General features: G+C 27.1%; 1 protein-coding gene across 2 annotated transcripts in view; it reads left to right on the top strand.

The window, feature by feature from the left end:
• LOC129907455 (G-protein coupled receptor dmsr-1) overlaps positions 1-27669 on the top strand; it is a 238360-nt gene that overhangs the window by 93447 nt on the left and 117244 nt on the right. For both annotated transcript variants that reach the window (XM_055983692.1, XM_055983691.1), the window contains exon 2: positions 14340-14393. The gene's annotated coding sequence lies outside the window, so the exon portion shown is untranslated. The remainder of the gene's footprint in view (positions 1-14339; positions 14394-27669) is intronic.

The raw sequence follows: 27669 nt of genomic DNA, 5'->3' as shown, positions 1-27669 counted from the left end.
GTCTTCGGACAGTATAAGCGCCTCAGAATAAATAAACAAAGCTGCGATTTCTAGATTTGTGACAGATAATTTGAGAACTGATACTACACAATAGTGTGTAGTCACACCCACAAACATCAAGGACGAAAACCTGGTCCTACAAGAATACTATTTTAAATTTCAAAAAACTATTTTTTTTAATATATGAGTACCTATGTATAATGTATATGAGTAGTAAAAGTTACACATACACCACAGTGCCCCACTTCAATAATAAGTTCTATTATAGAATATACAGGGTGTCCCACAGTCACCGCCCCAAATGAAAAGCATGGATTTCTGAGGTCATTTTAAGTCGAAAAACTTAAGAGGTAATTTTCTCGTTTTCGTCCCGTTCTCGAGTTACCACGGTTTTTATGATTTTTTCTCTTTTGTCCTTTAACTGGCCTTATCTTTGCCAAACTACGTTTGATTTGAAAGATTTTTTTTGCAACCAATCAAGAATTTATTGCAGTTTAAGTTTGTCTCAAAACTTTTTTTTCTGCGGACAACCGTTTCTCCACAATTTTGCATCAAACACAACTTTCTTCGTTTTTTAAGTTGTTTTTTAAACTTTCATATCATTTAAGTCAAAAAAACACGTTAACTCAAGTAGCACACTTGTGTATAAATTGGTGTAAATTCATTAATTTTGGTGTAAAATTGAGAAAATTGAAAAAATATGGTGTATTTCTCAAAATTAGTGGTATAAAAATTATACCACTGTCTTTTCTGTACAAAATTTCAACATTTTTTTAAGATTCGGTGCAAAAAATACACCGATATTCAGTTGTTTTTATAATATACCATTAATGGTGCATAAAATTATTTGATTCTGAAATCAACCAAAACGGTTTATTTTGTACACACTGTTTGGTGTAGGAAGCACACCCTGTGGACATAAAATTCACCAAAATGCATATGTGGGAGACGCCATATTTTTCAATGGACGCCATTTAAAAATAGAAGACAGCGATTAATTATTTTATTAAAATAGTATATTTATCGACCTAATAGTCCCGCATTCTTAGTTTTTTCGATTCATTATAAAATAACTTTTCTTAAAAAAATTTAAAACAACACAAAAATTATAATTTTTGAAAAATGGATTCTTAAAATCGAAAAAAAAATCATTAATTTACTGACATTTTTGAGGCGCTCGATTTTTAGAGGGGGTAGCATCTAAAATTAGTAGATAGAATGTGTTTCGTTTTAAAATTTGGCAAACAAAATCATATTTAACCATTGGTTTCTTATGGCAATATTATGAAAGTGAATAAAAATTCATTTTCATTTATTTCATAAGAAATGGTGTGAATTAGAATTCATCAAACTGTTTGAGATAAAAAATAAACTTTGGTTCAAATTTTAAATCAGAATAATTTAAATGGTGTATTTTATCCATAGATTTATTGTGTATTTTTCAATTTCAAAGGGATAATTTTCACCAAAAACAGATCATTTAATATACCACTAGTGCCATTTATACACCAAAATCGGTATATTTTTTTAACCACCGGAGTTTATTTTATACGAGAAAATGGTGTATTTTTTATATTCAAAATGCATATCACGAAAGTGCAAAAAATACACCAAATATTTTGGTGTATCTTAGACTTTTGTGCTACTTGAGAATGAGTACTAATTTTTTGTGCTTTTTATTAAACCCCAGTTTATTTTCATAAAAAAAATAGGTTTTATTTCATAAAAAAGGCTACTGAAAGTAATTAAAAAAAATAAACAAACTGAGTGAATTAAAAAAAAAAAAATAATTTTTCAATACAAAATTAATTTAAATGAATTAAAACTTTTTCTGAGCTTTATCTATTTGTTCTTTTCTTAACCACAATAGCTCAGAGAAAGTTTTTTATTCATTTAAATTAATTTTTTATTTAAAAATTATTTTTTTTTTCATTCACTCAGTTTGTTTGTTTTTTTTTTAATTACTTTCAGTAGCCTTTTTTATGAAATAAAACTTATTTTTTTTATGAAAATAAACTGGGCTTTAATAAAAAGTACAAAAAATTTATACTCATTAACGTGTTTTTTTGACTTAAATGATATGAAAGTGTAAAAAACAACTTAAAAAACGAAGAAAATTGTGTTTGATGAAAAATTGTGGAGAAACGGTTGTCCGCAGAAAAAAAAGTTTTGAGACAAACTTAAACTGCACTAAATTCTTGATTGGTTGCAAAAAAAATCTTTCAAATTAAACGTAGTTTGGCAAAGATAAGGCCAGTTAAAGGACAAGAGAGCAAAAATCATAAAAACCGTGGTAACTCGAAAACGGGACGAAAACGAGAAAATTACCTCTTAAGTTTTTCGACTTAAAATGACCTCAGGAATTCATGGTTTTCATTTGGAGCGGTGACTGTGGGACACCCTGTATATTTTATAGTTCTCTTTCTATAATTTAAATCAAGTTATTAAATGGAAAGAAAATACAATAGGCAGTTTCAAAATAAAATAACACGTATACGTATTTCGCATCCTTAAAAAATATAAAATATAAGAAGGTTTTAAAATTCAAGTAGAAAATGTGTTACAAAATAAATTATTGATTTTAATAATTGAAATAATAATTATATTCGAAGTTTAAGTTTTAATTTTTTTAAATGACCTATTAAATATGGAAGACTAAATCCTTGCATCAAACTTTTCGATTTGCTTGATTTTCGAAAATCAAAATTTTATCTTCAAATTTGGTACAAAAGATTCTATAGAATTCTAAAAGTTTTTTTTTTTACAATAACTCGCTTGGAACAGATACATATCATATAACATTTTAAAGTATTAAAATTTTAGCCACACCCTTTCGTATGCGAATAGAATTTTTGGTCATAGTGCTGACGTAGTGGGGGGGGGGGGCGGGGTGGTGCGCCGTGATCAAAAATTTCTAAATCGCCGCACCACACTCCAAATCCATTAAGTAGGACATCAAAGAAAATTATCTTTAAGTTCTATTAACGAATGAAAAAAAAATTTATTTGGCGTCTGGTTTGGCTAGATATTTTCAATTGAAATATTTGTTTCTTACCTTCGGAAGCAGATATCGTAGGGCCAAAAAAACCGGTTTCCTTTTTTTTTTTTTGCATGATTTGACAATAAACAAAATTAATCTAATTTGACAACAACAAAAAAAAAAACCTTTCGAAGAAAATCCTTAAGCTAAGCTATTTTTTAGTTTTGAGGAACTTTTTGAGCTGAATATGAATGAAAATTCATAATTGTGTGGTTAGTTGCGGGTTTTCAGTTTTTTGTCTAGCTCGTTTTTTTTCGACGTTTTTTTCAGCCGGTTTTTCGTTTGTTTTTTGCAAAAACTGTCGCCGATTCGGAATGACTTTCAAATATTTATAAATGTTTTTCATTGAAGAGTTCACTAATAAATTCTTACTAGGGTTTTTTTTATTGGTAAATTTCATCATCATAATAAAAATGTTGTTTTTACTGATAATGACGGTATAGTTTGTTAATTGAATTTAGTGTGAATTCATAATAAAAATTGTCAATGTAATTTATTTGAAGTAGATTCTACGAAATATGCATACATATTTCATCCATCTATTACAAAGTACATTTTTAATATTTAAATAAAGCTTTATTTAAAAATTTAATGATTTCTTTTTTCACATCGTGTTTTTTATAAGTATAAATAAAATCAAATTAATTCACTGAAATTAAATCAAAAGATGAATATTACTCAATTTTCCAACTATTTTGTGACCTAGTTGTGTATATTTTAATTTTGAAACAACAACAAAAAAAAATTGTAATAAATTTAATTAAATTCTTCTTTAAAACCAACGATATTTCTTTGTAATTTTTTTGTGCATAACATTTTAATTTAATTACTTAAATTTTATTCATTTCAAAAAGTAAATTGGTCTATTCTATGAATTTACAAAAAATACTGTTTTTTTTTTTATTTTTCTGTATAGAATAAAAACAAAAAAGCAAAACACATCATTTTATTTCATGCAAGAATATATTTTTCACACAAACTAAAAGCTAAAATCTCTTCGTCAGATTAAAAAGAGAGTGTCAGAAGCTCATATACAAGAATGACAGAATATACATATCATAGAAAAGGAAAATGTTATGTAAATTTTGTAAAGAATAAAAATGTAGCAACATTTTGTATGTTCACATGTGCAAGTCTGTTGGTTTAACTTCTAACCTAAAAGTGGAAACTATGTACACATAAATGAAATATAATGTTGGAAAGTAACCATAAGGGGGAAGTTTATGTGTACAGGTGCCTAGGGCAAGGCAATGTAAAATGGTGAAGAAATGGGTTGATAGACATTTTCTTTAGAAAATGCTTTAAAGTAAAATTTAAATCTAAACAAAAAGATGAGAAATTCTTCTTCTTTTTTTTCAAGAAAAATCACATACCTCACAGATTTTTCTTAGAATCTTTCTTTCAATGACTTATTTTTTTTTTTTCTTAGATATATTTTCAATTATTTTAAATGTGTCTGTTGAAGTAAATAAATTAATACGAATTTGTACTTTTATTTCGATTACTTGGGATTATTTGGGTTTTTTTTTTTTTTATTTATTTGATGAGTTTTACTTCGTGGAAAAAAAAAATATAAAGACTAAATCCCTGTGGTGTTGATAAATCAATGCAAATGGAATTAAATTTGGTAGCATGTGTTTAATGGACATTACATTAGTAATTTCATTAAATTGAATTAAGGTGAAATGATATTCTTTTAAGATAATTTCAAAAATTAATCCTGCAAATTGAAAACTTTCCATTTGTCCCTCTTGACTTATTGTTTGCAAGTTATAAATTAAAAAAAAAAAAAAAAACATAGTGAATCGTTAAAACTGAAGTATTCTTAATTTTAGCTAAAAATTGTTGCAAAGAAAAATAAATTGCATTGAAAAAAAAGTTTGCGCACTCAAAATTTTTTAAATTTTATTTTCGAATACAATTTTGACTATATGCTGTTTCCATTATAGTATTGAACTAATTTGAGGCCAAATTGTCAAAATTGTAAGAAATTCGACAAATATTGAGCAGAAATATTTAATGTAAATATTTTGCATTCCATTTTTTTAAAGGACTTCAATAATAAATATTATTTATTATGCAAAACCAATGCATTAAAAATTAATCCATTCTTAACAACCCTGGTACACAAAGTGCACATTTGTGTTCATTTGCAATCTTTTCCGCATCCTGAACGGGTTTTCATCAAATTATGGTACAGATAATTTTCATTGAGCCATAAAAATTGTTTTTTTTTTCCCCAATTTCTTACTCCTTCTTAAAAGACTTATTTAATTTTAACGGACTATTTTTTTTTTACATTAAGGCTAGTTTCTTGTGTTTCTTTAATTTTAATAAATTCTAAGTGAAAATGTTTAGTTTTTGAACTATTTTGTCCAAAAGGTAGCTGAGTAAAGAATTCCGCCAACTATTGCCATTTTTTTAATAATCTATTTCACATGGGTTGAAAACAACCATGTAAAAGTCGACTGAGCAACAAATATGAACTTGTTTTATTGATTATTTATTGATAGTTGTTTGTATTATTTTTTTTATGAACTTTATCCAAGGCGGTCACTGTGGTGTATGCGTAACTTTTTGAAGTGAAAACTTCTTTAGTATCGTAGTGATTTGAAACACGATGAAACGAAAAAGTGACACGAAAAATCAATTGATCATAACTTTTTTGTTTAAATAGATAGATGAATGAAATTTATACGGTAGATAGGTAATTAAATAAATTATGATTGTGCAAAATTTCAATTAATTTTATATTCAAAATTCTGAGATAACGGTGAAAAGATGTTCTTTTTCTAAACACGTTATAACTTTTTATCTAGCGCACATAATAAATTTATTTAACTTTAAAACGCATGCTGATAATATTATCTTTCATTTAATATATCACACATAACGGTATGTGCTCTACAAGTTATATAATCTTTAATTGAAAAACTTGAAAAATACTTCAAAACACCTGTGAAGAAGTATTGTTGCCGATGACCAGCCAGCAGTAGAGGAAGTACCGTAATCTCAGTTTGAAATTTCGACATGGTTGGCTTTAAAAAATTCTTACTTTTTTTGTAGGCATGGTAGAAATATGATTGAAGTGTCATATAAAAGGTAAAATAATAATGATATAAAATGTATTGTAGGCTGTCTTTTAAAAAATGGATTTAATGGCGTTATAAGAGAAAAGAGATTGATTGTTTTGCTTTTTTTATGAAAACTAATTGGGTTAAAAAAATTCTAGCTCTTTTTGTAGATATGTCTATACAACATCTACAAAAAGAGCTAGAATTTTTTTAACCCAATTAGTTTTCATAAAAAAAGCAAAACAATCAATCTCTTTTCTCTTATAACGGTCGAAATAAATATTTTGAGCTAAAACAATAAGCTTTCAGATGGTATAAAATTTATTGTAGGTTGTCAAATAAAAAAAAATGATGGAATAAAAAAAAATATATTTTTTCGTTTTTTTTTTTTGCAAAAAAAATGATTTTTAAGGTTTCACTTCAACCACGTGTGAATTGCACACATGATTTTTTTTTTTATTGAAAAATCATAACAGTTTACTGAATATTGTTCTACATACACTTGAGAAATTTATCATACGAAATCTCTTTCTAATCATTCTATATCTATAGCCTTAAAAGTATTTAAAGATTTACATATATGATACGGCTCTTAAAGTCGGATTACTTCATTCAATACAATAACTATCCCTTAGTTAAAACTGTCTTAAAATGAAAAATATCTTAATTCCTAGAAATACCTAACCCTTTTAACTTTTTCCCACCATTTCTTGAAGGTCAGTTTCTATTTTACATCCACGTGTTTGCATTAAAAACAAAATTTGTCGATAATAATAATCATTTACACACTTTTAAAAGTACCCTAATTTCAACCCAATGTCCTGAATTATAAAAAAAGAAGAAAAAACAAAAATCCATCACATCTACATTCTGACAGCTGCAAAATTACAAGAACAACATTCAACACTAGAGACCAGGGATATTACTATGTCAGATTGGGATCAACTTGTCTGCCATTTGCTTCAAGCATTCATGTAACTAAGAAGTCAAAATCAACAAAAAGTTCCCACCAAAAAAAAAAGCGAGGCAAAAAAAAACACATTTTACAAAATGTCCAAACATTTATAAATAAATCCCACAAAGAAAAGTGCCCATCTATATAACACTTTTTATAATATTCTTCCTATTATCCCACGACAACTCACGGATAAGAAGAATACCAAAAAAAACACCCACTAGCTATAAATTATCGTCCTTGAATAAGCTCTTTTTTCCCGTGTATGATTTAGGGACCTTTTTCTTCGACGACATGTTTTTTTTTTTTCTTTCAAAATTTTTTTACTACCCACTTATACTTAAACCCTTAAAGATATTTTGTGTTTTTGGCATCATTTTGTGTCCCTTATTTTAAATAACTTTTTGTTGTAAAAGTAAGTAATTTTCAAGAAAAAAAAAAATACCCTCAGGGAAGGTTTTTTTGTTTTTGCTTTAATGTTTTCTTGATTTGTTCGTCCTTTTTTATAAGTTACTCTCTCCTCATTTAGCCTAGCTTTATTTATCCAACATTTTAAACGTTTGTGATTTTGGGTTTTATGAAATTCATTACGTGACAAATATTGTTGCATCACAAAAAAAAAAAAAAAACTCACAAAAACAATCTGTGTAAAGTCTACTGTGGAGGAATTTTGGTTTTTTTGTTTTTGTTTTATCCTTTTGGGAAAGAAGGTTGATTAGAGAATAAGTTGTGAGCAAAAGTATGGTTGCCACTTAACTGAAATTGAACTCATTTTTCTTAAAACTTTTATAAAAATGTAGTTTAAATATAAATTGAAATTTTTTTGGGCCCGTTAAAAGAAGGTCCTTAGAAACAGACTAAAATTTCCAAATAAAGCTTTCTTGCTGAATCATCAAAAACTTTACCTCTAAAATATGAACTACCCAACAAAAAGGAGAAGCATTTTTATTATTCGTGTATTGGCAACCATAAACCTCATTGTTATAAATTTGACATAACCTCTTGGGAAATTCTTTAACTTTTGTTTGACTTTTTAAGATGCAGTCGGCAAATTAATGTTTGTATTTTTTTTTTTTTTTCTACTTTCTTTGTTAAGGTCAAAATGTTAATTCCTCTACCAAGGGATCAACAACAAAGACAAAAAAAAAAAAACATAAAGACTGAAATGAAGCATGTTTTTATCAAAGTAGACAAGTTAGTTGTCAGGTCAGTGATTTTGACATTTTCTGCTAAGGTTCATGGGATGTCATAAACTTGTTGGTTAATCTTATGTCTATCAAAGAAAGACAACAAAAACAAAATTAAGTTGGATTATTTCTCATTCTATGTATATAAAAATTTTCAAGAGACTTGAAGAAAAATAGTTTAGTCTGTTTATTATTATCATTCCACTTGAAAGTGATAAATAAAATTTTAAAATGAAAGCTTTATAATGAATGAATGAATGAATGATAATATACCACAGCTGGCAAAGATATTCAGAGTACAATGAAGATTATGCTAAGCTTTTATAACCCATTTTCAAAAGAATTTTTGAAAGCATGGATGAATAGAGCTGCACGACAACTGATTAGAGTTTTGATGCTATCCTTCCACAAAAAGTATATACTTAAAATTAAAAAAAAAAAAAAAAAAAAAACACATATATGACGTTCATGTCGTTAAGGAGATCTATTACTTTTTTTCATCTGTCAGATAGTCGCTATACAAAGCATATCATTTTACTTTAAGGATTTAATGGACTTGGATTTTTAAGGTTTTGATAAACAATGGAGATAATATCCTTTTTCAAAATTATAATGAAATCTGAAGAGTTTGCCAAAAGTCATTTGCACTAGTTAAATAATTTGGGATTTGTTAAGGTTTACCAACGAATTTCATTTCGCACAGTATTCAAAATTATATGTATGTACCTTGTCTGGGTTCCCGAGTAAAAATGGAATTCCGTCGCACCACTGCTGCAGCACCGCCGCCGCACGGCTTTTTGACCTCCCGCCGCGTTCGCCGCACAGTGGGAACTTCTATGGAGGAAGTGGAAAAAAACCTAAAAAAAACTGAACATATGGACCGATTTGATTGAAATTTGGTATATAAATTAAATAAAACGAGTTCTCATCGTGATTAAAAAATTGTGTGTCGTACTTTAAAACTACTAATTTTTTCAAAAGTTGCATTGATTAATATATTCACTTTATTTCCTTTTCTTGTTTTTTTGTGATGTGAATTTCTCTTATACTTTAAGGCTTAATTAAAACTGAATACAAAGAAGGCTTTGAAAAAGCAAATAATTAAAAAGTTTCATAAGTATTATAGCACCTTAAATTTATACTTACTACACTAGCCCAAAAAATTAAGGGAACAAAAAAAAAATTGTGATTTTTTTAGTGATTTTCGATAGATGGTATAAAAATGATCGTATCATGACAAAACAAAAATCATGTGAAAGCTACATTCCTCTAGTTTTAAGATTTTAAAACTAAATATTATTGCGAAAAAATGATTATTAGTTTTAGAAATATTTGGCCTTAAGATTCTTTTTGTTTCAAAATTCTACGATTTTTTTTAGAGTGCAATATCAGTCATCAAACCAAGAACCATACTTTTGACTTTGACTATCAATATCTCAACAACGGACCACTTTACAGAGAATTTAAGGATACATTTAAAAATTTCATTTCATTCTTTAATTTTACATGAACATGACGGAAAAACATGCCCACAGAAAACTAGATGGATCTAATAGTGACGATGACAATATCCCCTCGTTATTGCTTAAATAAATTAACATTTAAGCAAGCTTCGTTACACAATATTTGATTTAAAAAAACTTGAGTGAAAATGCATATTTTGTTTAATTTTGGAACCACTAATCACATTTAACATGAGTTACCAAAATAATGTAGCGTGAGTTACCTAAATATTTTAAAATTATTCCTCGAAATATTGAACAAATGTTTGGTTTTGTCAATGTTTTGGTTTTTTTTTTATGTATGGAATATTCATTAAAAACAAAATTAAGATTCTTAATTTCGCAGAAAAACTTCATACTGTCGGGCTCTTGAACTCGTGTCCGATTTTTGAAACGTGAGTTACCATCATACTTATATTTGTCCCAAGCAAATGCTAAAAATAAAGACATTTTTTTTTTTTGTAAATTATGAAAAAAATAGTTAGGCTCCATTCATTGATAGTAATTTCGTATCAATTTATATTAAAATTAACAAAAAAAAAATATTTAAGTATGTCATAAGCTTTAAATTGTTACTAAAATGAACGTGGAGCATCGTGGAGCTTTTTTTTATAGGCCGACAAAGAGTAAAAACTACTTCTGTATTTAAACATACATATTTTTAATCGAAAAATCAAATCAAAAAAAAATTTGAAAATTGTTTCACTTTTTTGGGTTTTTTTTTTCATCTGGAAACCACTCTTCGCCCGCCGCACAGTGGATCGAAACTATGAAAAAGTGGTCATGGGACTGTAACTTCTGATCTAATGAACGGATCCTAAAACGGTTTTCGCTATATTGCTTCTTGAAAATCACAGAATTGAATCCAATAAAAAATCACAAAAAATGTTTAGTTCTTTAATTTTTTTTTACTTAAAATAGCTGTTAACATACAAAAACTACCAAATCCTTATTTTACTACACATAAAATTAATACTTTACGTTATTGTCTTATTTATTAAGTAAAAAAAAGCGTTTACACATTTTGTTAACAGTCTTTTAAAATACCGATTATTTGCAAAAAAAAAATTATTATGAATAAAAAATAGCTTAAAAAGGATTATCTTATGTAAATATGTGTTATTTTAAAATGAATTGGTATTATTATGAAAATACCAACATAAACATAAAAATATGAAAAAATATAAATATTGTCAACTTAATAATGAAATTAATTTAAAAGAAAATGATGGATTCATAAAAAAAAAGCAAACAAAATACGATATAAAATTGCAAATTAAAATGTACAATGTACATAAGAGCGACCAACGAATGATCAAATGAACGAACAAATGAAATTGTACATATTTTTAGAACAAATTTCTTAACAAAAAACTTGAGTTTAAATTTTTCAAAAAACCAAAAAAAAAATACATTTTATTTTCTTAAATAAGAAACAATTCAGAGAACAAATTGTTTGCAAGACAAATTTTATTTCGAAGCCATGACATTATTTTAAGCTAACCTAGTACGCTGCTGAAGCGAAACGAAAATGTTTCTAAGGCTCCAAAGTCAGCAACGAAAGTCAAAATTAAATAATGTCAATAAATTACAACTTGAAAATAATTTTGAAGAAATTAAAATTCACAAGGTGCAAAATTCTTTTGAACCAAGGAATTTTACCTGAAAAAACATTAGTGAAACATTATTGAAAACTTTCAAAGTATTCAAGTACAGGTAATAATATCGTTTGTCAATCTCGTGTGCTGTGAAACGAAACGAAAAGAAATTTTTCGTTCTGCTGTTTTTTTATACAAATTTCCGTTTCGCTTTAGAAATTGAAATATATATTTTTTTTTTTAATTTAAACTTTAGTTAGATTCTTACTTTATTATCCAGATTTTGTTAGAAAATACATAAGCATAAAAAATTACATCAGTTCGTTCATTCGTTGATCGCTCTGACAGTACTTTACTCTTAAAAAAAACCTTAAAAATTAATTGTTTTTACCCACTCTTTCTTTATTTTTTTGGTCAATCTGCCTAACGTTATGTATTCAGTAGTTATATTCTTGGTTTAAACTACCCCATGACACTTTAAGCTAGCCAAATAACACCAACCCTCCCCTTTACAGATAGGAAAAAATAAAAAAATACTACCTAAAGGGTTAAATTTATAAAGATGGTGCTCTAAAAAACGGGGTCGGATTCGGTCGGATCCAAATGTTTTAAAATATTACACACAAACTATTAAGCTTTCATTCTAGACTACTTAGAGAGCGGGCATATGTAAGCATTTTTTTAAAAGCATTTTCAAAGTTGAAGAGAAATTTCCAAAAAGGCTTATAGAAAAACGTGTTTTAGAATTATTTAGAAATATAATTTTAGGATTTTTTTCTTAAATATATATTTAAGATATCAGTATCTTATCAACAAAATTTATTTCAAGAAGATATCTTAAAAAATGAGCCAGATATAAGAGTATGAAAATTTCTAAGAAAAACATCTTTTTTTTTCTTGTGAAATAGTCCCCACTTGAGACTCTGTATCTTGGAAACCAAAACATTTTGATAAAAATAACTTGTGGATTATGAAAGAAGGGACAATTTTCTATGATTAACAAACAAAAAATATTTACAAGAATGAAAAAAAAATTTTCACCCAATGTCCGGAATTTTGTACTAGACTGTGCGCCGGTGCCTCGCCACTTCCATCATTTAAATTATTTATTGTTCATCATTTCCAAACACAACATTGAAAAATTTATTATATTTTTTTTTTTTTCAGAAACAAACTAACTTTGCCAAATGAATAACAAAGAGTTGTTTTTTAAATGAAATAGAAATATTTTTATATATTATCAAAAATAATTACAAGCAGAGTGACATTTTATAGTTTTTCATAAATGTTTTCATATTTAATTAAAAAAGATAAATGGAAATAGTAAAAATGTGAAAACTGTATTTCTTTAATTTTTTGTTGTTAAAGAAGGGTTTTTTTAATTATGTATTCTTAAGAAGATTCAAATCAAAGCTTATTGTTTGCATCACCTAATTGCTAACTGCATTTTTTTGTCATCTTATCATGCTGTTGTTTTAACATTTTCTTCCAACGAAAAGTATTTTTTTTTTGTCTCTGGTTGACTAAATAAAAAAATGTTTTTGTGCTCTTTTTCCGAGAAATATTCTTCATTGTCATTAAATTTGTTGATCAGAAGGAATTTTAATTAAAATTATATTCTTCAAATTTGTTTTTCTACCAGCTTCACAGAATTTGTGAAAAGAAAAATTAAAGAAAAAGTGAGTGTTACTTTTCGGTTGATATTATTTTATGTTTTAAACACAATTAAGAGAAGTCACAGTTTTTTGCATTTTTTTTGCATTTTTTTAAGGATTAATTGAAAAGTTTAAAAAAAATGTGAAAAGAAGTTACAAAATAAGAAATAGGAATACAAAAAAAAAGCGATTTCTAAAGAAAAAAATTCAAAAATATTAGAATTTGAACCCACAGCAAATATTGGTAGTAATTGGAGCTTAAATAAATTTTACTAATTTAAAGTAGCCCAGTTAAGAATTTACCAGTCTCTTTTTTCAACTCACTTTTTTTCGAAAATATGTAGGACATAAACCGAACCCTGTTTTTTAGGTACAAAATTGCAACTAACCATCATCACCGACATTAACCTATTTTTCTGGGAACATTTTTTAGTGCGTAGGAATGTATCAATAAGAAAAAGCCTTAGGTAAAGCACCTATATGCAAGCATTTTATCTCAGCATTGACTGTGATAAAAATTTTCATTGGTTTTTCTTGAACGTACATTTCTAAGAAATTTTTTATTTATTGTCTGTCTTTGTGTAATCTCTTCAAGTATAAAATTCCTCAAAAAAAAAAAAAAATGAAAAAAAGCAAAACCTGTTGAAAATGACATAAATCCTTAATGTCAACTCAACACTCAAGTTCTCTTGCATCATTATCACCTTTATCCTTGTGTCAATTACCAGGACAATACAAGGTTTTTATTGCTAATCCAGGATTTATCTTCTTTTTCCAAAAAAAAACTACCTTCCAGCAACTGTTTCTACTTTTACTTTTTTTACGATCATTGAAATACATTTTATCGAATAAACCTACATTCAATAGCAAGAAGGATTCTTCAAATATCCTGTCTGTTTCACAAGGACACTACCTATACTCTTTATATACCAGATGAATCTGATGTTGAATTTTTATTATAGATATTGTTTGTGTTGGTGTGGTAGCTCGTAAACAACAGAATATTATATTATTGACCTTTTCATTTTGTCCAGGATTTATTGTGCCTATAATAAGTATGTTCACCTGTGCAAACATATCCTTGAGTATCAGAGTTAAACATCAAATGTTTTTATTACAAATAAGAAATAATAATACTTCCTTCGATTCGAGGAAACAGGATGCACGTGTGAACTGGAATTTGCCAAAATTGATGTAAAAATAAGAAAAAAAATTCTGAATTGAAGTATAGTTTTAGGAGTTTTTTTTTTCTTACAGATAAAATCCTTTTTAACTTTAAATTAAAAAAGAAAACTAATTGATTATTTTTAATTGCTTTCTTCTTATAGAATTGAATTCTTCAATTTCATCTGACTTCTGCTGGATTTAAAAAAAAAAAAATGGTAAGTGCAAATTTTAAATTTCTTAAAATAAAATTTACAAAATTTAAAGGGTGTTTCATGAATGAATTCATGTTTTTTCTGTGTACTTAATTTAATTTAAAAAAATTGCAATTCACTGCACTAATTTTAACCAAATTTAATATTTTGTCCATATTCTTCCAATTTCCACCACCAAAATCAATAGAACAAAGTCAATATTCCTTTAACGAAAGTTCGTCTTTATGCTTAAATTTGTTCAGAGCTAACTTGAACAAAAAGATTGTGTGTACATTTTCATTGGAAATAAACGTTCGTTCTCAAATCATGTGAAACAATTGATGTTAAAAGGTTAAACTGAAGAGTGATTTTTGGTGTGGCTAGAAGTGTTTGTTCTAGATTTTTTTTATGTAAATTTTTGGCATGAAAGGGTTCAAAATAATTGGGAAACAGAGTGTGAAATTAACATAAATTAGGTCAAAGTGAAATAATTTTATAGGTTTGGAGGTGACCAGGAAATGTTAATTATTTTATAAGCATTCATGAACGAAATGAACAATATAATGCCACGCAGACTGTCAGCGAACTCTTACGATCATATTTCTTTGCTGGTGGTGAAATGTTGGACCAAACAGGGTAGGCATATTTAATACAATAGTCCAATAGAGACAATTGGTGAGAAAATTGTTTTATTAAATATCCTAGAAAGCCTAGTTTTTCAACTTCGAAATAAATCCATTGATAACAAAGTTATTAAAAGGCATTTTATCTCATTCGGGCCTACGACTGACAGTGATATTAGGTCCGAGAAAAGGATGGAATATTCTGTTTGAAATTTTTTAACTTTGTTTGGATTGTTACCTTCTATGTTCTATGGTAGTTCTTTTGTTTTCCAAGCTGCAGGAAAATAAAAATTGCATAGACAATTCGATTTTCTATTAAACACACAAGCCTATAATTCGCAGCCAATGAGTTGTTAATAATCATTTTTATCAAAAAACAAAACCGACTTCAATGGCTTTTATGGTGTTTCTAATAGTTGTTATGGCCAGAACTGAACGAATTAATTAAAGTGGGAGCACATTGCAGCCACCAGCTATCCAATACAAAAAGAATTATCAAAATTGGTTCACTCAGTCCAAAGTTATGAGGTAACAAACATAAAAAAAAAAAAAATTACAGACGAATTGAATACCTCCTCCTTTTTGAAAGTCGGTAAAAATGTTTGTCAACATCATGATTATCTTTCTTGCACTGATTGTTCGGTAAATTTATTCCCACAATTTATTGGAGACATCATCATAATGTTGGTTTTGATTTAAACCTCGAAATAAAAAAAATCTTAAATAAATGAAATTACATCTCTGCTAGGTTACTGCAAGTTCAGGGCTTTCTCAGGTTTTCGTATAAAATAATTTGGAAGGATTTTGGGTAACCTGGCAGGGATTTTTTTTTTCTCAAGAGTGAAAACCGTGGCCTCGTTGATCTTCCCATTTCTTTTTTTAAGAGGAGTTTAACATTACAATCTTTACCTGGAGTGCAAAAATCAATGAGAGTGGCTAGCATCTTTGGAGGGAAAAAGGTTGACTTGACAGAGTGATGTGACTGTTGTTTAGTTATTTGATTTATTTAACTGCATTTTAACCCTCTACTGCATGAATTAATATTAGCGGACGAAAAAATTAAAAAATGCGTTACATGGGTTCTTTGGGTTGTTTCAAAACGGTTTTCATTAAAAAAATTTGTTTAAATTTATTTGTTTAAAAAATTTGTTTACAAGCCAAATTTAACTTCGTATGCATTAAAGGGTAAGAAATTTTACTAATTTTATTTATTCAGATTATGTAAAGAATACAATTAAAAATATTAAAAGATAAATATTTATCATTTAAAAACAAAATAAAGTAAAATAAATACATTGCATTACAAAAAGTTAAGAATTAATTCAAATTTGGCTCATTTTAAGACATGGAACCGAGAAAAGCAATTTGTTTTTGTACGTTTTAAATATTTCTTCTGGTTCACTTTCTTTCCACTGTCGAAGTTAGTCTTGCTACAACATTTTCACCCACTCCCAGATCTTACAAAAGCTAAAAAGTAATAAAATGATTGAAAAATATTATAGGTGAGCCCCCCTTCCCCTAAAATTTTTGTGGTTACGCAGCTGGAAATGGGGTTAACATGAGAAAAATGTCTCTAAAGGCGAAGGGGCTCCATTTCTGAAGCAAAACATAGCTTCCAACAAAATAACAATGTAAAGAAACAAAATTTTCCAACAAAAAATTTAACAAATTGTGTAGATTTACAACCCCTTAATGCATACGAAGTTAAATATGGCTTCCGTACTTTTTGCCCTCCCAAGACCAGGCCAATAATTTTGTTTCAACAAAAACTGGTTCATAGCATACACAATTAGACAATCGACCAAAATAAATTTTTAATTCCATACTTTACTTTCCAAACAAACGCAGTAATTAACACTTAAAGTATGAATATATTCTACACTTTCGATTTCAATGCACACGACTGATCGACTCACCTGTGATCATAAAATACACCTTTATTTTGTGTCTAACAGACGAAAAAACTATCTCTATGGGTTCTCAGAAACACAAAGAAGAGGATTGTATTGAATTTTTACCATTTTTTTGTGACACAGAAGAGAAAAGTGCATACAAACAGACAAAACCATATTTGGCTTCGTATGCAGTAGAGGGTTAAGGCCGTACAGGAAAACAATAAATTTGTATGGATATCAAGAGATAAAAGGTGTAAGATTACGTTATTACGGCGTACATACATCAGTCGGGAATCAAATCCTTGGAAGATAATTTTGTCACATAAGGATTTTGCTCTCTGTTTTTACAGTCTTTAAAATATTTAATGTTAAATACTCATATTAATCTAAATTTTCAAATGTACCAAGTGTATTTTATTTTGATTTAAGCTAAGTATACAGTTCTTTTAGCAAAAAAAAAAACCAATGAATTTCTTATGAAAGAGTTTTTTTTAGATTTTTTTCGAAAAAAAAATATTTTTTTAACTCACCACAGCTGTAAACCAAAATCAAAAAAAAAATTATATTATGCACGATTTTTTTCTTGCAAAACAATGTGCAGCCCATTGTTTTTGCAGAAAAAAAACTAACAACTGTCATCTGTTTACCACAGATATTTTTTTTCAAGATCAAAATTTTTTTCTTTACTTTTTTGTCCAAAACCATCTATAGTTGGTGGTAAAAAGTTCTTGTGTGAAAAAATTTGTTTTCTCAAAAAAAAAACTTTCCAAACTCAAACATAGCAAACATTTTCTGATCCCTTAATTATTGTATTTAAACAATGTCAAACTTAATTTATAAAGTAAAATGTGCAAAAAACTGAGGAAATTTTGTTAAAGGTCAACAAATATGTTCAAGAGATAGGTAATATTAATTTTAAAATAATAAAAATGTGTTCACTTATTTGATAAAAACTTTCCAACTTTGTTAGTTTTATAAATTCAATAATATTTAACTTTTATATATGAAACCTTGCAACAAGGATGTAACAAAAACTATCAAATATCAAACTGAATATTTAATTTTTCAAAGTTTGATAACAATTTTTCTCAAATTATAACAAAGTTAAGTCCTTGTCATGGCTATAATGTAAAATAAAGTTTGCCTTTATGCTCAATGAATAAATACTTGACCCAAGGACAATACCCCAATACTTCATTTTTGCAGGATTGAATAACGTGTCCTTTATTATTATAAGCTGTTAAGCAAAACTTTTGCGTGGTGAATATTTTATTTTATGCGACATAATAGTTTTAAAACTACCGTTTTAGGACGATATAATTTTATTGCTAACATTTTCCATTTCGGATGTTCACATTAAATGTCTGAATTAGTTGAATATTTTGTTGTGATATTCCAAATAAACTTCATGTCATCATTATTTTTACATATGTAGACACTTTTTATGTAAGTTTGAAAGCCTTATATTAATCCAATTAAGTTATAGTATATCAACGAAATTTATTCCGAAAACTTTTATCAATTGCTTTGACCTAGTTTTGATCTATCTCCTTGAAGGTTAATTTTATCCATGAAACAGCCAGTATGTCAGTCTAGTTTATATGGAATCTTATTTATCATTAGAAGTTTGCATCTTAATTATATTTTTAAACTCCTATTTACGCTTTAGTAACCAGCTCACTCAAGCTGAATCATTGAAGTTTTACAATTTATTATTTCATTTGTTTTTTTAAGAATATATATTTTTTTTATAGGATGATGTAATTATATCCACTGTTAACATAATGGAACCGACAAAGACAAAACAAACTTAACTGGAAAATTGCAATGAAAATTATTTCTCTTTTTTTCTGAGATTTAGTGTTCCAGTAATGTCGTTATTTTTTCAAAAAAAAAAAAAAAAAAATTGTTAATGGCACTTTAGATCACTGACATCTTCTAATTAGTCTTCGACACAGACATGAAATTGCGTCCTAAACAAGCAAGAAAAAGAGAAAAATATTTTGTTTTTGTATGGGAAACAAGATAACATTATAATTAAAAATTACATAATATAAATTGTTTGCCAGTTTGAGCGAAAACAAAAAAAAAATTTAATTAGAATTTCGTATCTTATTTTAAATAAATCTTTTATTACATAAAATAAGACCTAATTAAGTCGAATGGTATTTGTCAGTAGTAAATTGAAAAATATTTTTCTTTTTCCTTAGCAATACAAAACCATGAATGCCTTATTCATGTTATTTAGTTTTTAAGAATTTTTGCTTCATAGAACCTTTGAAATTTTATTCGTACTTCTAAATGGACCAAAAATTAGGAAATCATACACTCAAAAAAATGTCTCTTAATTTCTTCTAAAAAATTTCTTTGCGAATGCAGAAAATAATTTATAATGACACAGTTTTTTTTCATATCCAAAAAAATACACTTAACAATCAGTCTCCAGTCAAAATAGACATTTCATTTCAGTAACATTCCAACCTCGCTGAAATTTGGTACACTTACATATCTATTATGTCAGAACTCAATAGCTTGGTAGCCAGCTACATATTATTTCATCTAACAAAAAATTATTACTGAGGGTCCCAAAAAAAATAAATTGCTTTTTAGCAAGAAAAATTATTATTATATTATCTTAGAGCCCCAACAAATATTATTTAATAATTTTAGCGACGGAAGAATAATAAATTATGTGTATTATTTTGTATTTTTAAATAATTTGATTTTTGAAAAATTGATTGCCATTTTTTAAAATAGGTTTAAATTGGCAACACCTACAATATTATAATTTAAAGGAAGAAAAATTGAATTTTGATATGCTAACAAAATGTTTATAGCATTGCTCAAAGACTTTCTTATTACTTATATAAAACTGCACTAAACATTTAATAGATAATTGAGAACTAAGGAATTCGTCAAATATCAAACTCTAAAATTTTGGAAAAAATTAGGCTCATCTTGTAGAAAATTATTTTATTTATTATTTTATCCGTTTTTCGAAGCAGTTATTGATATTAAATAGAAACATTTCACTCAAATTAGTTTTCTGCGAAAGTTAGTTCAGGAATTTTTTTTTACTAATTTGGTCAGGAATCGAATAGAACGGCGTTACCTTAATTTTAAACTAAAAAAGCAGATATTGACAAATGAACAAAAATACTTTTATGTATTATTACATTCAGTTAAAAAACATAAGATAACCCGTTAATTTGCCTGTAAGAATTGTTAATATCTTTAAATCTTGCATTGATTTTATTTCTCCAATGCACTGACGGTTCAAGATCTAAAAACGAGTTATAAACATTTTCAGCATTATGAAATTTTTGAAAATGCAATATCTACGGCAACAACATTAAAAAAAAATTATGATGCCTTTTTTGTACAGATTTGTTAAATCTATAAATTTAATATAGACAACTTTTAGTAAGATCTAATTTTTTGTTTTAATTTTTATTTTTAAAACTCGTTGAAATTTTGAAATGCTTCAATCGCAAGTAGGCCATATTAAAGTTAATTATAATAAATTAAATCATCGTCATCATCATCGTTCTAATTTAATAAAAAAAAATGTCACTAAGGAAGCATACTCTCAGTTTAAAATATTTATACAATATATCAAAAGTATTCAAGTCCACGTTTTGATCAATGTGCTACAATTTTTTTTATAAATAGTTAAATAATTTGTGATCATTTTTTGCAAAAATTCAAGAAATCAAATGAAATACTTCGCTTGATTGAAAAGCTTTAACATTCTATGCAACTTTATTAAAAGAGAAAGTACGTGTGAGTGTGATAGTGTATTTTGTTTCCTAAAACTAAAACAATATAGTATACAAAACTAAAAAGTAGGTACACAACTTTAAGTTGCACTAATTTGAGACACACAATTTTTGAACTAATTCAAATATTGATTTCTTTTAAAGCTAAGTATACAGTTGTTCTAGTAAAAAAATAACCAATGCATTTCTTATGGGAGAGATTTTTTTAAAATTTTTTAAGAAAAAAATATTTTTTAACTCACCACAGCTGTAAACCAAAATTGAAAAAAAAAATTTATTTTCACCACGATTTTTTTTCTCGCAAAACAGTTTGCCGCCCATTGTTTTTGCGGAAAAAACTTACAACTGTCATTTGTTTACCACAGATATTTTTTTTTTTTTTCAAGAAAAAAAATTTTCAAGAAAAAAAATTTTCAAGAAAAAAAATTTCATCGCCCGAAGTAATTTTTGGAAAATTCCATTGCTTATAGTTAAAAGTTGAATTATCTTTTGTTACTGCTTGTGCTAAGTAACATTCTACTGTTTCGAAGAATTTGTAGGTTTGTGACCTTATTTCGAGAATGTAGCTATTTTCATTTTGACATAGGCGTTTTGTTAGAATCATTCACATTGATATAATCCATTGCAAAGTGCCATTTACATTGGAAGCTGTAGGTGCATCTTATTGTAGTCGCTAAATTGAACATTCGTGGAATCACTTAGCGTAATTAATAAATTTCTCAGAATAGCTTCCACAATCATTAATGTTATGTTAACTTTACCTGAAGTTTGGTATTGAAAAGAACTTGTAGAGTTAGTTATAATGTTATTCTGGTGAATGGATTGATAAATTGCTTAAGGATTAATTTTCCTTTGGTTATTGGTAAAAGGTAATTGCAAGCGCTGAAAGTCATTTAAATATGGAAGAAGCAATCAACAGCGACTTGGTGGTGTCGTTTGTGGCTTATCTCCTTGAAGCTAAGAGCTAAGGATATGTGTTCAACCCTGTGGCACCTCAGTGAGATGTTCTGTAAACTTTAAATACTCTCTCCGTTTCTAACGTCAAAAATTCAGTTCCAATACTTTAAAAGTAAATTTTTGATTTTTTTAAACAAGGTTCTTATAAATTAAAGACCCAATAAAATACTCTTAAGAGTTAAAAGGTTATCACTTAATATATTAACTTCTTTGATATTGAAATATAACAAAAAACAAAATCATAATCCTTTTGTAATAGAATATAATGGATACAAAAGGCCAAAAAAGGTTTTAAGTCTCCTTCAAGGACATATAAGTGCGTTTGGGATTAGGTTTTTGATACATTTATTGTATTGAACAAAAAAAAAAAAAAGGTTGAAAAAGGATTTGTCACCCCTCTCGAAAGATCATTCATGAATATTCTAAATGCATAATATGAACAGTTATATCCTTTGTTAATATCTTTTTTTTTTTGATAAGGATTCATTTGATGTTTCTTAAATCTTTTAAATCTCCTTGATGTATGTTTTTTTTGATTTACTTGGAAAACCATGATTTGCTTGAAGGGATTTCTTAAGGAGATTAAAATTGCACAGTTAAATCGTTAAGTTATAAATATGTATATAAACAAATAAAGCTATATACCTTGTATACAAAACACACTTCAATTAAATTAGAGAAGAAAAAAAAAAAGAAAATATACATGTGTATGGCTTTGAAGCATCTTAGTTCTTTGAGTGGTATTAAAGAGTCATAAATCATAATAATTAAGGAATTTATTTTTCAACCATTGAAAAGAGCAATGATGGTTATTTTATATTTTCTTTGGGTTTCGAATTTATTCGTGAAACTTTTGTTCTAAAATTGAGGTAGAAAATAATTATTTAAAATAAAAGGCATTATCTCTCAACTCTAGAAGTGCAGTTTCACTTTCTGTTCTAATATTTTATAATATATTTTTTATCTCCAATGTGCAATAAAACAGTTTTTGTGTTTTATATTTATCTTATGTTAAAGTAAACCTTTTTAAGGTACCTCAGACATTGATTCGTATCCCAGGAGCTCTGATTATGATGTATGAATAAATTGTTTCACTTGTAATTTTGTTTTCTTTAAAATTATCCCTAACAAATTTTGGAAAAAAATAATTTCAATTTTTGTATAAAAAATTCTTTCATTGTTGAATATAATTTATATATTTTGATTCCCATCTAAACTTGAAAACTGAACTCAAAATTTTGAATAATATTGGTTTTGAAATCAAAACTATAGAAAAATGCTTGTAAAATTGAACAAAAAACTTGCAATTCCTATTTTATTGTTCTCGAAATCAAAAAATAACTATTTTATAAATAACTTTCCTTTATTTTCAATATAGATGAAAATTGAAAATGTGCCTCGTGACTCTACAGGAAAAGAAAATTATATCTGGTTTCTTTCAAAATAAATTAGCAATGATTTGCAACTAAGATTCAAAAATAAAATTCCTTATCGTAACTTAATGAATATAATTCAACAATTGAAAATTGAATTTTTTTCACATTTCCAAGAAACTAAGCTTAAAACTTTCTGTGCCACTCAATTATGGTTTATATTTTTAGATATGTATTATTTGTTGTACGTAAGTGTCATTGAAAACTCTTTTTCTCTAAAATTCGTTTCTGTGTGTATTTCATCTATTGCCAGGAGATCTTTCCAAAGATTTTATGTGTAATGTGAACACATCAAATTGAATCAGTAGTTTCTTTTTTCCATTTTTATTTTCTTTTGCTTTCTATTTCAATAACTATTGCTTCATATATACTTTATCATTTGAAGACATTTTTCAATCTAATTACAAATATTACTTGTATATTATATTGCGTTTTAAAATTTCTATAAAAAAAAAAGGTTACTCATACGCCACAGTGGCTGGTATTTTTGATTTCTTCATAATAGTGGAAATACTAATTAGTAGGGCTATGTGCAATCGAACGAAAAAAAATGGTATTCGAAAGAAAAAATGTTTGTAGAATACCGCGGGTGGGGTTAAGGGTTTTTAAGTAGCCGAGCATTGTCGTGCTGCAAGATAACTTTATCGTGTCTCTCTTGGTATTGATCCAGTTTCTCCTACAATACTGGGCTCAAATTTACAGATGTCCAAGCTTATTGTTACAAATTTTTGACTTGTCTATTTTGACCAGCACTTAACGAATCAGCGATCTGTCGAAAAATGGAGCGGAAGCAAATTACAAGCCAATTTGACTCATAATTTTGTTTTCATTGACCTAAAGCCCAGTTTAAAAACATATTATTATCAACAAAAAGGTCATCACCATCAACATAATTATACTCATAATTTTCCTCCAAATTTTATTTAAAATTTAATTTAATTCTTGAATTTATTGCTGCTATAATGCTTGCATTGAGCTTGTAAAATGTAATTTAACAAAAAAGCTTCTATAATGCCTGTCAAAGGTCAAATTTAAGATTAAATTTAACAAAAAAACCACTGGGTTGCATGAACTTGCTTTAAGAGTTAAAAATTGCTCTTACAAGTTAAATAAAAATTAGCTCCAAAATAAGCATTCAATTTAATCCTATCAGATGCATTTTTAGAAAAAAAAAATTGAAAATCATTAGATCCGTTTTTTTTATAAATAATTTTTTGAAAGAAAAAACTTAAAATAAAATTGGTATATCATTTTGTAACTATAATTAACCCTCTGTCGGCACATCACGGGTGCGAATATTATCATTATAATGGTGAAATATTCCCTATAAAACATTGAATCCGAAAAAAGTTATAACGACATGAAAAAGTACAAACCGAATTCGTACCCGTGTGCCTTTCACGAATTTTTGGCCTACAGAGGGTTAATCAACACCTTAAACCAAAATTTCAAAAATATTCATTGTAGCGTTTTCAAAAAATTGACTTTTCAAAAAAAAATCAATTTTTTTCTTAAAATCCAAAAATCGATTTTTTCAAAATTTTCTCAAAAATGAGAAGATATTTTTGGATCTGGTTTTCTGTTTATGTTTTTTGTTGTATTCTTATCATCTTTTTCATTACATGTTCTTGCATTAAGATCACCAAACAATTATTATATTACTTATCTACATGTACCTATTTCCTGCTTTTTGCTTGCACTCGTTGTACTTAAAAAAAAAAAAACACAATCATTCTATAAATTTGACACACAATTATAAGGAAACTATTAAATTAATTTATTTAATAAAAAAAAATGTGTTTTCTACGCCTCCCTCATACACCCTTTATGAAACATAATATTGTGTCCCTTTATTAATATGTACCTACTGTTGAAAAGTCCTTGTAAATAACATTGTAAATCATCTTTTATTCATGTCAAGTCAACTATAATTATATTAACAATGTTTCACCATTTGTTACACATTGTTCATACAACAATATTCAGTGATGTGCATTTTTAATTTTTTTTTTTTTTTATTTTTACAATGCCAATAATATATGGCACTCATCAATCAAGTCATCAACAAATCAATATCCACCCAACTTAGTTTACAATGATGAACTTATCAATCAACCAGTACTCACTCAACCAAATTTTGTTTTTATAATAAATCAAATAAATATCAACAAACATTTTTAATTTTTTTTTTTTTTTGTTAAAATTTTTAAAGCTTACAATAGTTTGATATAAATCTGTCATCTCTATAAATAAACTTTAAACCAAAAATGTGCTGTAAAATATTGGAAACACGAAATTCAAAACGTGATGTTATCACACTTGCATTTTTGTTCAATGACGCTACGTGAATGGGAAAAACAAAGAAAATATGTGAACCATAGGGAGGAAATGCATAAATTAGTAAACGTACATTAGGGTGGTTTTTTTTTTGTTTTTTTCTTTTTATGTTAGAATTTTATAATATTTGTATATTATATCCTTTTTAAATATAAATATGAGTTTTTCCTTAACGACAGGACCGATTTTGTTTTAATTATTCAAAATAACTTCGAATAAAATAGCAGACAAAAACTTTCAACGGTGCAATATTTTCCATTTATAACGTTTTTGAACTTAATTTTAAACTCCTATCTTAGTTATTCAAAGAATGTAACATTTTTCACTAAGGTTAAACTGCTCAAGGTGTTTTTTTTTTACTTGCTCTATAGGGCAAGTATTGGTTTCGTGTCAAAAAAAAAAATTTGAGGTTTTAATCAAAACCAACATTACGATGATGGAGAATTCCAAAAAAGTGGGTCTCGCAATTCCGTCCGTGCGTCTGTACGTCTGTGCGTCTGTGCGGTTGTGCGTCCATCTGTACACATTTCCACAGCCTAAACGGGTGGACGGATTTTCTTCAAATTTGATACAGATGATTTTTATGGAATTCTGAAAGTTGGTTTTTTTTGTTTTTTTATATCTCGTTTAGAACGTATACCTCCCATACATAAAAATACGATATTGCGAATTTCTCGAAAACGGCTCTAACGATTTTGATTAAACTTTGTAAACGTAATATTTAAAGCAGTAGAAATAAAACTGTATTTTTATTTTTTCTCAAAAAAGTCAAACAACAAAAAAAAAATGTTCATGCCCTAAATGTCGGCTCTTCCCCAATATCAATTTTTTTTTTTAATTAAGAGCCAGCTTTTAAAATCTACAAGTAGACTAACATAAAAGTGCTTTGAACTGCAAGAGCAAGTACGTGCGACCTCAGTCGTGCATTTTATTTATTTAGAAAATTGGAAACAATTACAAAAAAAAAATTTTTGTTATATATTTTGGATCACAATATTACTTTAGGTAAATGCAAACATTTCTAAAACTGAACACGGAATATATGTATGATTCAGAAAAAATCAATAGATAAGCATTAATTTATTTTTTATTTAAAAAAAAAAAATTTCTGATCACCCTTATATATTTTTATTTATACACTTATATTTATTCAATTAAATAATTTGGTTGTGAAAATGCTTTTATACTTCTGAAATGAAAAACTAACAAATTCAAATTTTGTGTCAAAAATTTTGCCGGAACAAAAATATACTTTTCTGAAGGTTTTCAGTGTGCTGAACTCGAATCCGAAGTCAGAAAAAATTGATCAGCTCCCGTTTATATTACCGTTAGAAAATCCTACTTCGGACCTTATTCTTTTATATAAGGAAATTTGTTAGAACATATTTAGTAACGGTTTCTATAAGAACTGTTTTCCTTCTTTCAAGACCTGTTTAAATCTTTCCGATATCTTTTTTACTGCCCGAGATATCTTCGGTTGTTTGGCACATTATATCTACCATAGAAATTATAACGTCATTATCTCCTTTATGATATATGAAGCCAAAGCCCCTAACTTCATTTTAAGATATCTCGTGCAATAACAAAGATATCGGAAAGTTTTAAAAAGTTCTTGAAAGAAGGAAAATAGTTCTTATAGAAACTGTTACTAAATATCTTCTTACAATTTTCTTTATATTAAAGAATAAGGTCCGAAGTAGTCAAAAAAAGTTTTTTTTGCATTTTCTAACGGTAATATTTCAAAAACGGGAGCTGACCAATTTTTTCTGACTTCGGATTCGAGTTCAGCACACTGAAAACCTTCAGAAAAGTATATTTTTGTTTCGGCAACAGAACCCTTGTTAACCAGTGTTATGCAACACTCATTAAAAGTCATAAAATTAATTAAGAATCAATTCTATTTATGTGTGTAAATTTTTTTCCTATTTTTTTTTTTTTTCCTTTTGAAATTTAATATAAATACATCACGTTATGTACCTATGTATGAAATTAAAAAAAAATAACGTATTAATATCGTTTTATTATAATATGTATAATAGGTATTAATTTATTGTTGAACCATTAAAATGCAAATTTTAAATCGACTATTTTTTTTTTTATATTTTCGCAGTTATTTATTTATTTTGTGTTTTTTTTTCACAGTTTTATTTTATTTTGTCTCAATTATAATAGTTTTCATGTTTATAATTTTGATAACTTTTTGATAAAAAAAATATGATTTGCAGATTTAAAATATTTTTTGTTTTGTTTGGAAGAGTTCATCAATCGTAACCACA

Source organism: Episyrphus balteatus, chromosome 1 (assembly GCF_945859705.1).
Source record: "Episyrphus balteatus chromosome 1, idEpiBalt1.1, whole genome shotgun sequence".
Lineage (NCBI taxonomy): Eukaryota > Metazoa > Arthropoda > Insecta > Diptera > Syrphidae > Episyrphus > Episyrphus balteatus.
This window is presented reverse-complemented; position numbering and strand designations above follow the sequence as displayed.